Here is a 12,980-nt window from a genome sequence, read left to right as displayed (position 1 = left end):
TATGGGAGTCCTACTTAGTTCTGCCCTTAGGCCTCCGTAAGGAGGTCACTACAGAGCACTACAGAATCCACCAAGTGATAGGCAGTTGGCTCATGAGAAAAGGCCATCATTATATTTGGCAAGACATTTTTCCATATTTTCCTCTCTCTAAATTTTCTATATGGGTATGTCTTTAGGTAAATGCAATTGTCTAAGCACCCAAGAAGTTTCCTAAGTTAAGTGCAGTGTCTTCTCATTCACCCACCAAGATAATAGTGCATGAAGAAATACTCCCTGGGCAGGTGATTCCCAAGATTTTATATGGATGCCGTGATGGTAGTAAGAACAAATGAGTTAGTGCATGTGGATGTGGTAGCAGACTGGCAGCCTGTTAGCAGAATCTGGCTCTTAGAATGTGTTATTTCATTAGAACATATGTTTCTTAATTTTTTCAACAATCATTTTGAATGAATTTAGACGAGGAGCCCAGTTTCCAACATTCCCTCCTGCTCTCTAGATTCTCAAATACGTTTAACTTGAAGGATCTGAGTTTGTCACTATACACTGTCCATCTTGCTTTGCATATATGTACCTGCCATCTGACTATATTATGCTTATAGAGGGCAAGAAGGGTCTGCACTGATCTGGTTCTTCTAAGGCAATACAACAAACCATTGCTACCCCCATATGAAGGAGATTTGGGTATCCCTGTTCACAGTCAAATTTCTGGTCCCTCAGGCTTCATTCTTTCCTTTGCTTCTTAGTTCCCATTTCTTCCCTCAGTCCCTGACTCTTGACTTTTGGGCTACATTGTCTATATTCAGCCCTGCATTCATTGGTTGTATCTTATATTTGGCTGTAATCTACAAGAGGCATAAGTTTGGTAAATATATGTAGAATAGAACAGAAGTATATAATGTCTTGGCCATTTCTAAATCAAGAAGCGTAATTTGTCTTGGCATCTCAGGGCCAGTCTTACACACAGGAAATATAGGAAGTACTTGATTATAGGAAGGCTTGATTTTTGTGGGTTCTGGAAAGCCTCGAGCTGGTAAAGAATCATCTTCAGCTTCTGGAAAATGCCTGAATATAATGTCCACTTAATATGGGCCAGCAACTGTGCTGAGCATTTTATCTCATTATCTTCTTTAATTCTCATAATACCTCTATAGGGTAGATACTGTTATTAATCTCACTTTACAGATAAGGAAACTGAGCTCAGATTGGCTTGATAAATTATCTAGAGTCACATATTATTAAGGGTAGAGCTCATATGAAGAAAAAATTAAATCCAATTCCAGGACCAAAGTCTTCTTTTCTATATGTCAAAGAGAACATTTGCATATAGGTTCTTATAAACTTAGAATTCATTTTTTAATAAAATGTTACCCAACCTAAAAACGGAAAAAAGTGGTGCTGCTTTAGTTGAATAGAAAGGAGGGTGGAGTAAGTAAAAACCTGAAAAAAACCTAGAAATTGCCATTAAGGGTGGATTAAGGGTGGAATGGATTTAAGGCTGCACTCTCTATTAAATGGTGGCTGCCACAGAGAGTGGAGCTAAAGCCTAAAACTCCTACTAGTCATTCATTCCTTGACTAATGGATATGAATTAAGGAGAAGAGCACAGAAAAGAGCAGAACACTGCAGCCAGAAATGGGCAAGGAGGGAGGAAAGAGCTGAGAGAACCTGGTTGACCTAAAGCTTAAGGCTACCCAGGTAAAATTTATAAACACCTAGCTTAAAGGGTGTTAATAAAGAGCAGGGATGCAATAGATAAATTCTCTATACCTAGCTGCCCAGACCTCAGTATTGGAGCTCTTAACAGAAATGATTACATTTCACTGTTTCAAAAGTTTGGACTCTAATTTTCAGTAGCCGAGTCTCCAGATTTTCAAATCCTAAAACATACTGTGCTTCTTAAAACATGAATAATGTGCGGAAACTACTTTTCTTTTTTTTTTTTTTAATTAATTAATTAATTTTTTTGGCCACACTGTGAGTCATGTGGCATCTTAGTTCCCCAACCAGGGATCAAACCCTCACCCCCTGTACTGCAAGCACAGAGTCTCAACCACTGGACCACCAGGGAAGTCCCTGGAAGCTACTTTTCTAAAATTTCCATAGTTTATGCTAAGCAATGACCCTCTCCCAATTAGTTCCTTTGTGCTTTTTAAGATGCTGTTAGGGCTACATTCTAAGGTGAGAGTTCCTAGTATTTCCTTTGTGTGAAATCAACGAGACAAATCTGAAACCTGGACAGCACAAGGTTCCAAGTCAGCCTTGAGAGGTAATCAATAAGAGCAGGTGAGGCTGCCATGCCTGGCTGATCAGTGAAGGATATCACAACCTGGGAAAGGAACACAAGGTCCCACAGTCCACTCCTCTATCTAGTGCACACAAGTAAGCTCTTTCACCAGAAACATCTCCCTATTTTTTTCTGAACAGACCAGAATTGTTTTGCTTTCTTTAATGATATTACACAGGCAATGCTTTTTTTTTTTTCTGTTAAAAGACACAAACTCATTCACATATAAATTACTTTCCTTTCTGATGACTAGAATGATGATGTAAAGACAGAGATTTAGAATTTTATTCAGACTATTGTTAAATAATTATCGTCATCATTTTCATTCAGAAATAGGATCATTTAATGACAAAAATATTTTCTCTCTATCCCAAAAGCATTCTTAATGTCCTTGACATTACCTGAAATTATTTGGTCATAGTAAAGAAATACGTATGCCTTAATCATACACAACTATTGAATTCCTATGAAACAAACTACTTGTGAAAGTTCAGGTACTTTTTCATTTAATCATGACAAAATCAAGGCAAAATCTCTGAACTAGTGCTTGTCATCACTATATGCATTATAAAGTTTAGTTTTGTAATAAGAACACCAAAAAATGATGCTTCTATCTATCACCCCCATTCTAGAGGTTATGCTTACTCATCTGCCTGAAAATAGAGAACCAGTTTTAAAAGGCTTATTTGAAAAAGTTGGAAATGTGAAAAATTAAAAACTTTGAAAAATTCAAGTGTAGGATATGGACTACTGTATTTTTAAAAGAACACAGAAAGGTGTTCTGAAAGAACACCACAAAGTGATGACAAAAAGGGTGTGTTGTTTCTGCTATTGAAATTCAGCTGTAAAATTCAACAGGAAGGTAGCTTAATGTACTTGTTGGGGTTGGGATTTGTTTGAATATAAATCTTTTATGAAGAGTGGCAAAAAAATAAAAATGAAAAACTTTTGGATGAGAAAATGCTCTCTGTTTGGTGGATATGAGCTATGATTATGAGTTGAAAAGTAAAAATAAAATAGTAAATTTCATATAATGATACTACAGTGTATACTATGTAAATAAGTAGATTTATTCTACTGAATCTAAGTCCTAGAACCAGTTTATCAGTGACCTCACTTGGCTAAAGAAATGGGGAATAGCCGTTTCTATTTAGAATGGCTAGTTGGTTGTTCGTTTAGTTGTCTACATCAACATTGCTGTACTTCATACAGTAACTCAGAAAGAAGGATTGAGATGATTAAATCTCATAGGATTGTTTATAAAAGGGCTGAATAAACATAATTCTACTTAAAAGTGTATTAAGTGGGATTAGGAACCAAGATGGCGGAGTAGAAGGACGAGCTGTCACTCCCTCTTGCGAGAACACCAGAATCACAACTAGCTGCCTGACAATCATTGAGAGGAAGACACTAGAGCTCACCGAAAAACATACCCCACATCCAAAGGCAAAGGAGAACTCACAATGAGACAGTAGGAGGGGTGCAATCACAGTAAAATGAAATCCTATAACTGGTGGGTGGGTGACTCACAGACTAGAGAACACTTACACCACAGAAGTCCACCCACTGGAGTGAAGGTTCTGAGTCCCACGTCATGCTTCCCAACCTGGGCGTCCGGCAATGGGAGGAGGAATTCCTAGAGAATCAGACTTTGAAGTCTAGTGGGATTTCATTGCAGGACTTCGACAGGACTGGGGGAAATTGAAACTCCACTCTTGGAGGGCACACAAAAAGTAGTGTGAGCATCAGGACCCAGGGGAAGGAGCAGTGACCCCAGGGGAGACTGAACCAGACCAACCTGCTAGTCTTAGAGGGTCTCCTGCAGATGTGGGGGGTGGCTGTGGCTCATCCTGGGGACAAGGACGCTGGCAGCAGAAGTTCTGGGAAGCACTCCTTGGCCTGAGCCTTCCCAGAGTCGGCCATTAGCCCCACAAAAGAGCCCATGTAGGCTCCAGTGTTGGGTTGTCTCAGGCCAAACAAGCAACAGGGAGGGAACACAGCCCCACCCATCACCAGTCAAGCAGATTAAAGTTTTACTGAGCACTGCCCACCAGAGAAACAGTCAGCTCTACCCACCACCAGTCCCTCCCATCAGGAAACTTGCACAAGCCTCTAAGATAGCCTCATCCACCAGAGGGCAGACAGCAGAAGCAAGACGAACTACAATCCTAGAGCCTGTGGAACAAAAACCACATTCACAGAAAGATACACAAGATAAAAAGACAGAGGGCTATGTACCAGATGAAGGAATAAGATAAAACCCAAGAAAAACAACTAAATGAAGTGGAGATAGGCAACCTTCCAGAAAAAGAATTCAGAATAATGATAGTGAAGATGATCCAGGACCTTGGAAAAAGAATAGAGGCAAAGATCGAGAAGATGCAAGAAATGTTTAACAAAGACCTGGAAGAATTAAAGAACAAACAAACAGAGATGAACAATACAATAATTTTGAAATGAAAACTACACTAGAAGGAATCAATACCAGAATAACTGATGCAGAAGGACGGATAAGTGACCTGGAAGACAGAATGGTGGAATTCACTGCTGCAGAACAGAATAAAGAAAAAAGAATAAAAAGAAATGAAGACAGACTAAGAGACCTCTGGGACAACATTAAATGCAACAACATTCGCATTATAGGGGTCCCAGAAGGAGAAGAGAGAGAGAAAGGACCAGAGAAAATATTTGAAGAGATTATAGTCGAAACTTCCCTAACATGGGAAAGGAAATAGCCACCCAAGTCCAGAAAGCTCAGCGAGTCCCATACAGGATAAACCCAAGGAGAAACACACCAAGACACATAGTAATCAAATTGGCAAAAATTAAAGACAAAGAAAAATTATTGAAAGCAGCAAGGGAAAAATGACAACATACAAGGGAACTCCTGTAAGGTTAACAGCTGATTTCTCAACAGAAACCCTACAAGCCAGAAGGGAGTGGCATGATATGCTTAAAGTGAGGAAAGGGAAGAACCTACAACCAAGATTACTCTACCTGGCAAGGATCTCATTCAGATTGGACAGAGAAATCAAAAGCTTTACAGACAAGAAAAAGCTAAGAGAATTCAGCACCACCAAACCAGCTCTACAACAAATGATAAAGGAACTTCTCTAAGTGGGAAGCACAAGAGAAGAAAAGACCTACAAAAACAAAGCCAAAACAATTAAGAAAATGGTCATAGGAACATACATATCGATAATTACCTTAAAGTGAATGGATTAAATGCTCCAACCAAAAGACACAAGCTTGCTGAACGGGTACAAAAACAAGACCCATATATATGCTGTCTACAAGAGACCCACTTCAGATCTAGGGACACATACAGACGGAAAGTGAGGGGATGGAAAAAGATATCCCATGCAAATGGAAGTCAAAAGAAAGCTGGAGTAGCAATACTCATATCAGATAAAATAGACTTTAAAATAAAGAATGTTACAAGAGACAAGGAAGGACACTAAATAATGATCAAGGGATCAATCCAAGAAGAAGATATAGCAATTATAAATATATATGCACCCAACATAGGAGCACCTCAATACATAAGGCAACTGCTACCAGCTATAAAAGAGGAAATCGTCAGTAACACAACAATACTGGGGTACTTTAACACCTCACTTACACCAATGGACAGATCATCCAAAATGAAAATAAATAAGGAAACAGAAGCTTTAAATGACACAATAGACCAGATAGATTTCATTGATATTTATAGGACATTCCATCCAAAAACAGCAGATTACACTTTCTTGTCAAGTGCACATGCAACATTCTCCAGGAGAGATCACATCTTGGGTCACAAATCAAGCCTTAGTAAATTTAAGAAAATTGAAATCATATCAAGCATCTTTTCTGACCACAACGCTATGAGATTAGAAATGAATTACAGGGAAAACAACGTAAAAAACACAAACACTTGGAGGCTAAACAGTACGTTACTAAATAACCAAGAGATCACTGAAGAAATCAAAGAGGAAATCAAAAAATACCTGGAGACAAATGACAGTGAAAACACAATGATCCAAAACCTATGGGATGCAGCAAAAGCAGTTCTAAGAGGGAAGTTTATAGCTATACAAGCCTACCTCAAGAAACAACACAAATCTCAAATAAACAATCTAGCCTTACACCTAAAGGAACTAGTGAAAGAAGAAAAAACAAAACCCAAAGTTAGCAGAAGGAAAGAAATCATAAAGATCAGAGCAGAAATAAATGAAATAGAAACAAAGAAAACAATAGCAAATCTCAATAAAACTAAAAGCTGGTTCTTTGAGAAGATAAACAATAATTGATAAGCCATTAGCCAGACTCATCAAGAAAAAGAGGGAGAGGACTCAAATCAATAAATTTAGAAATGAAAAAGGAGAAGTTAAAACAGATACCACAGAAATACAAAGCATCCTAAAAGACTACAACAAGCAACTCTATGCCAATAAAATGGACAATCTGGAAGAAATGGACAAATTCTTAGAAAGTTATAACCTTCTGATACTGAACCAGGAAGAAATAGAAAATATGAAGACCAATCACAAGTAATGAAACTGTGATGAAAAATCTTCCAACAAACAAAAGTCCAGGCAGATAGCTTCACAGGTGAATTCTATCAAACATTTAGAGAAGAGTTAACACCCATTCTTCTCAAACTCTTCCAAAAAATTGCAGAGGAAGGAACACTCCCAAACTCATTCAATGAGGCCACCATCACCCTGTTACCAAAACCAGACAAAGAATACTACTAAAAAAGAAAACTACAGACCAATATCACTGATAAATATAGATGCAAAAATCCTCAACAAAATACTAGCAAACAGAATCCAACAACACATTAAAAGGATCATACACCATGATCAACTGGGATTTATCCCAGGGATGCAAGGATTCTTCAATATATGTAAATCAATCAATGTGATAAAACATATTAACAAACTGAAGAATAAAAACCATATGATCATCTCAATAGATGCAGAAAAAGCTTTTGACAAAATTCAACACCCATTTATGATAAAAACACTCCAAAAAGTGGGCATAGAGGGAACCTACCTCAACATAATAAAGGTCATATATGACAAACTCACAGCAAACATCATTCTCAATGGTGAAAAACTGAAAGCATTTCCTCTAAGATCAGGAACAAGACAAGGATGTCCACTCTCACCACTATTATTCAACATAGTTTTGGAAGTCCTAGCCACGGCAGTCAGAGAAGAAAAAGAAATAAAAGGAATACAAATTGGAAAAGAAGATGTAAAACTGTCACTGTTTGCAGATGACATGATACTATACAAAGAGAATCCTAAAGATGCCACCAGAAAACTACTAGAGCTAATCAATGAATTTGGTAAAGTTGCAGGATACAAAATTAATGCACAGAAATCTCTCGCATTCCTATACACCAACAACAAAAAACCTGAAAGAGAAATTAAGGAAACACTCCCATTTACCACTGCAACAAAAAGAATAAAATACCTAGGAATAAACCTACCTAGGGAGACAAAAGACCTGTATGCAGAAAACTATAAGACACTGATGAAAAAAGTTAAAGATGATACCAACAGATGGAGAGATGTACCATGTACTTGGATTGGAAGAATCAATATTGTGAAAATGACTATACTACCCAAAGCAATCTACAGAATCAATGCAATCCCTATCAAATTACCAATGGCATTTTTTACAGAACTAGAACAAAAAATCTTAAAATTTGTATGGAGACACAAAAGAGCCCAAATAGCCAAAGGAGTCTTGAGGGGAAAAAACGGAGCTGGAGGAATCAGACTCCTTGACTTCAGACTATACTACAAAGCTACAGTAATCAAGACAGTATGGTACTGGCACAAAAACAAACATAGATCAATGGAACAAGATAGAAAGCCAGGAGATAAACCCACACACCTATGGTCAATAAACTATGACAAAAGAGGCAAGGATATACAATGGAGAAAAGATGGTCTTTTTAATAAGTGGTTGAGAAAACTGGACAACTACATGTAAAAGAATGAAATTAGATCACTCCCTAACAGCATACACAAAAATAAACTCAAAATGGATTAGAGACCTAAATGTAAGACCAGACACTATAAAACTCTTAGAGGAAAACATAGGCAGAGCACTCTTTGACATAAATCACAGCAAGATCTTTTTTGATCCACCTCCTAGAGTAATGGAAATAAACACAAAAATAAACAAATGGGACCTAATGAAACTTAAAAGCTTTTGCACAGCAAAGGAAACCATAAACAAGATGAAAAGACAACTCTCAGAATGGGAGAAAGTATTTGCAAATGAACCAATGGACAAAGGATTAATCTCCAAAATATATAAACAGCTTATGCAGGTCAATATTATAAAAGGAAACAATCCAATCTAAAAATGGGCAGAAGACCTAAACTGACATTTCTCCAAAGAAGACATACAGATGGCCAAGAAGCACATGAAAAGCTGCTCAACATCACTAATTATTAGAGAAATGCAAATCAAAACTACAATGAGGTGTCACCTCACACCAGTTAGAATGGGCATCATCAGAAAATCCAAACAAATGCTGGAGAGGGTGTGGAGAAAAGGGAACCCTCTTGCACTGTTGGTGGGAATGTAAATTGATACAGCCACAATGGAGAACAGTATGGAGGTTCCTTAAAAAACTAAAAACAGAATTATCATATGATCCAGCAATCCCACTACTGGGCACATACCCAGATAAAACCATAATTCAAAAAGACACATGCACCCCAGTGTTCATTGCAGCACTATTTACAATAGCCAGGTCATGGAAGCAACCTAAATGCCCATCAACAGATGAATGCATAAAGGAGAAGTGGTGCATATATACAATGGAATATTACTCAGCCATTAAAAGGAACGAAATTGGGTCATTTGTAGAGACATGGATGCACACAGAGACTGTCATACAGAGTGAAGTAAGTCAGAAAGAGAAAAACAAATATCATATATTAACGCATATATGTGGAACCTAGAAAAATGGTACAGATGAACCAGTTTGCAGGGCAGAAATTGAGACACAGATGTAGAGAACAAAGGTATGGACACCAAGAAGGGAAAGCGGCAGGGAGGTGGGGGGTGGTGGGGGGGTGAATTGGGAGATTGGGATTGACATGTATACACTGATGTGTTTAAAACTGATGACTAATAAGGACCTGCTGTATAAAAAATAAATTAAATAAAATTCAAAAGTTAGAAAAAGAAAAAAGAACGTATATAGTGAAAATGAAGCATACAATGAAACTACCTGTGCTGAAATTTGGGGGATATTTAGGTCCTTTAAAAAAAACAAAAAGTATTAATAATCACTGACTACATCTATGATAAAAGTGCTTATTTTGGTTTACTTAGATAATGCTGCAGCTGGTGGAAATGATAAACGTTTAAAGTGTTAACACTCTGTGAATGTATTTGATTTAAGAGAATAAACATTTTACAAAAATAAAAGAAAAAAAGAAAGTACATAGTGAACAAACTTCTAATTGATTTATTTAGCAGAGAGATTGGGCCATCCAGATCTCCTCTTGCTCAGAGAAAATATCTTGTTTGTTCAATCCTACCAGATATTGATATAACTGATCTCAAATGATCCCCTATTAGTACTTTTAATATTTACTCAGATTCAAGCAAAGCTTTAAAATGAAAGGGAAAACAGGCATATTCCTGACAAAAGAGACAGAGAGTATTCTGGGGGAATGAATATAAGCCAGGCATCTGCATCTTTGAATTCTGCTGACCTCATCAATAATGTGGGTAAATGCCAGTGATGACCAGATCAAATAAATGCCACATTGCTACCATGCTTGAAAATTTTCAAGGTTTATTCAATCTTTTCAGATTGGAGTACAGTGCTGTATAGTGTTCTGCTTTGTTGGCTTTTTATAAGCATTCCTTTAAAGAACAGTGAAATGACTATTGTTGCAACTCTTTTAATGGCTTTTTCCTGAGTAAATTATATTCTCAGAAATGTAAATATCAATCTCTTCTAAAGAACCTGTATCTTCCTTACTATGCAGTTGACTATCCCCTGAAAAGTTAATAAATAGAAAAGGAATAGCAGATGAGATATCATCATTAATCTACAAGGCATGTTTTCTTTTACTTACATGGCACCAAATATAGTATTGCATAGGCACCACAGGGCATGTTTCTTTTGCTATTCATGTAGATCAAGTGTTTTTGTTTTTTTGTTGTTGTTGTTGTGGTGGTGGTGGTGGTGTGTGGGTGTGTGTGTGTGTTGATGGTGGTGCTGGGAATGACTGTGATGTTTTAAAGTAATAGTAGAATCCAAAGGGCTTTGGATTTAGGACAAGATACTGTCCCAGTTCCTTTTCTCTTTTTAACACCACATGATAGACATTCTTAAGGCAATGTTTTAGACGAGAATTATATTAGTACAACTAGAATTTTAGCCATTTTACAGTCAGTCATTTGAGGCAAAATAACATATGAAATATTTTACATCAGTCCCAACTTATGAAGGTAAAAATATTCTATACTCAATAATGGATAGCTTAGAGGAAATGTTATTTTTAATAGTTCCAATATTTACCTAGAGGTTTTTCCCTTTTTGTCAAAACTTTTTGTCTCAAAAAACCTACAACTAAAATTTATGGAAAAATCTATGTAATGGCTACAATTGATATTGATTTTATTCATATTTAGTTGACATAGATATGTATCTCTTTTGGAAGTGTTCAGAAAACACAGTGACCAGAAAAAATGTCAAAGGGATAAAGATATTTTACTTTTTAAGGAATTTTTTTTAAATTATGAATTCCAAAATCTATCTACCCAAATTATTTTCCTCCCTAGATATCACAGATACTGAACTTTAGTTTTTATTCTGTTTGATTAAAGACAATTAGAGTTCATATTTTACTTGATTTCCTCTTAATCTTCTTCATATTCATAGTTCCTAACCAAGAATGCATATTAGAATAAGTTTTAAAAGAAATACTCATGTCCTGCTTCCAATCCTAAAAGGATTCAGATTCATTAAGTTAGAAATAAGGTTACAAGTGACTCAAATTCATAATTATTGTTAAGAAGCACTATATCTTGATTTTAAACATTCTGGAATCACATACCCATTTGGAGAGCCAATGAAACAAATAACTTCTTCTTAAAATAATGCACATAAACACAAACATATGGAAATGAAAATGTACTTTCATAACATATACCCTAAAATGTCATTTCACCAAGATATTAGACTTCCTCATTATGACTCTAATACCTAAAAGTGAGTACATTTTCTCCCTCTTCCTTTTATTCCACTCTGAACACTTTACTAGCCCTCCTGTCACACTCCCCAGACTGCTTTCCACTTGAAGATAGACAGTCTTTGGTTATGTTACGTCTAGGTGCAAGTTTAGGCCAGAGTTTACAGAAATACTGGAAAGTAATACAAAGCAAATAGCCTCAAATTTTGGAGTATAGAGAAGGATACTTCATACTACTGTTTATTGATTAAATACTACACTGCCTGGGAAAAAAGCAGGTAAGGGCACTCCCAGACAAATGTGAGAAAGTTGGGAAAAGATGAATAGTTTACGCCTTAATTACAGTAGTGTCTGGGATAAGTGCTAAGAATAAGGCAGATTCTTGGTGAATAGATGCTGAAAGAATGGGTGAATAAATGAATGAACAGCTGAAGAACTGACTGAAAAAAGCAGAAAGGAAAGATTGTTCATTCCCTTTCACTTCTGTGGCCTTAGTTTCCTCATCTGCTACATGGGCGCATTAGAAGCTGTTCAGATTCTCTTCCATCTCAGACAATTCCTGTATTCTTCGTATTACTCTGTGAATGGAAGGGAGAAGACCTATTCCCTAGTGCAAGGCAGGTATCCAGACTGTAAATTAACAGCCCTCATGGCAAGAGAGGGAGTGTAGAGGGATGGTGCTATTTGGCAATGTATTATCATGTTAAGCTAAAAGCTGGCAGGTAAAGTAAGTAAGTATTTGCTACAAACTTTCTAACATTGAGTAGCTTATGGAAGAAAATACTGCTTCAATGCAAAAATAAACAAAATTTATATTACCTCAACTTCTGGAATAAAGAGGCAGATTTATGTGCCTTCGTGTGAAACATGGTCCAAAATCAATTATTCCTCGAAATAAGTAAGATTGAGGAGAGAATACCAAATGCTGTCATTATGTAATGTGTATACATGGAAATGGGTGGCTAGGAGAAATTTTGAAAGGAAAATTTAATTTACACTGAATTGGGATAATTTTTGAGTTTGTATAATGTGCATATATTGCCTATCTATAAAATATTCTTAAACTTTAAAATACTACAAAATATAATATTAATGAAGATGCAAAAAAAAAGAAAGCCTGAAAGTTTTAGTGGAATTATATTTTAAATGCTGTGATGCAGTCTGTTTAAACGTCCATAGCAGATGAAGAACATTTGGCCAAAAATAATCAATGGATACAGAGTGTATACTACCTCTCCTATTGTGCTGCTTTATCCACTATTATTTTTAAAGTGTGGCCAATATAGTGGTAGGACAGTTAAATGAAAGCTTTTTAACTAGGTGTCACTCAGTGGAGTTCTGCTTCATCCAATGTCATATATAGAACAGTTTCATAGAAATCATAATTTTTTACACTTCAGAGACAGTACTGACCCAGCAAGCAGTACACACGGTTTCCTGGGAGACGATAAGTATTTTTCCAAGAATTCTGG

Source organism: Lagenorhynchus albirostris, chromosome 11 (genome assembly GCF_949774975.1).
Source record: "Lagenorhynchus albirostris chromosome 11, mLagAlb1.1, whole genome shotgun sequence".
Taxonomy (NCBI): domain Eukaryota; kingdom Metazoa; phylum Chordata; class Mammalia; order Artiodactyla; family Delphinidae; genus Lagenorhynchus; species Lagenorhynchus albirostris.
This window is presented reverse-complemented; position numbering follows the sequence as displayed.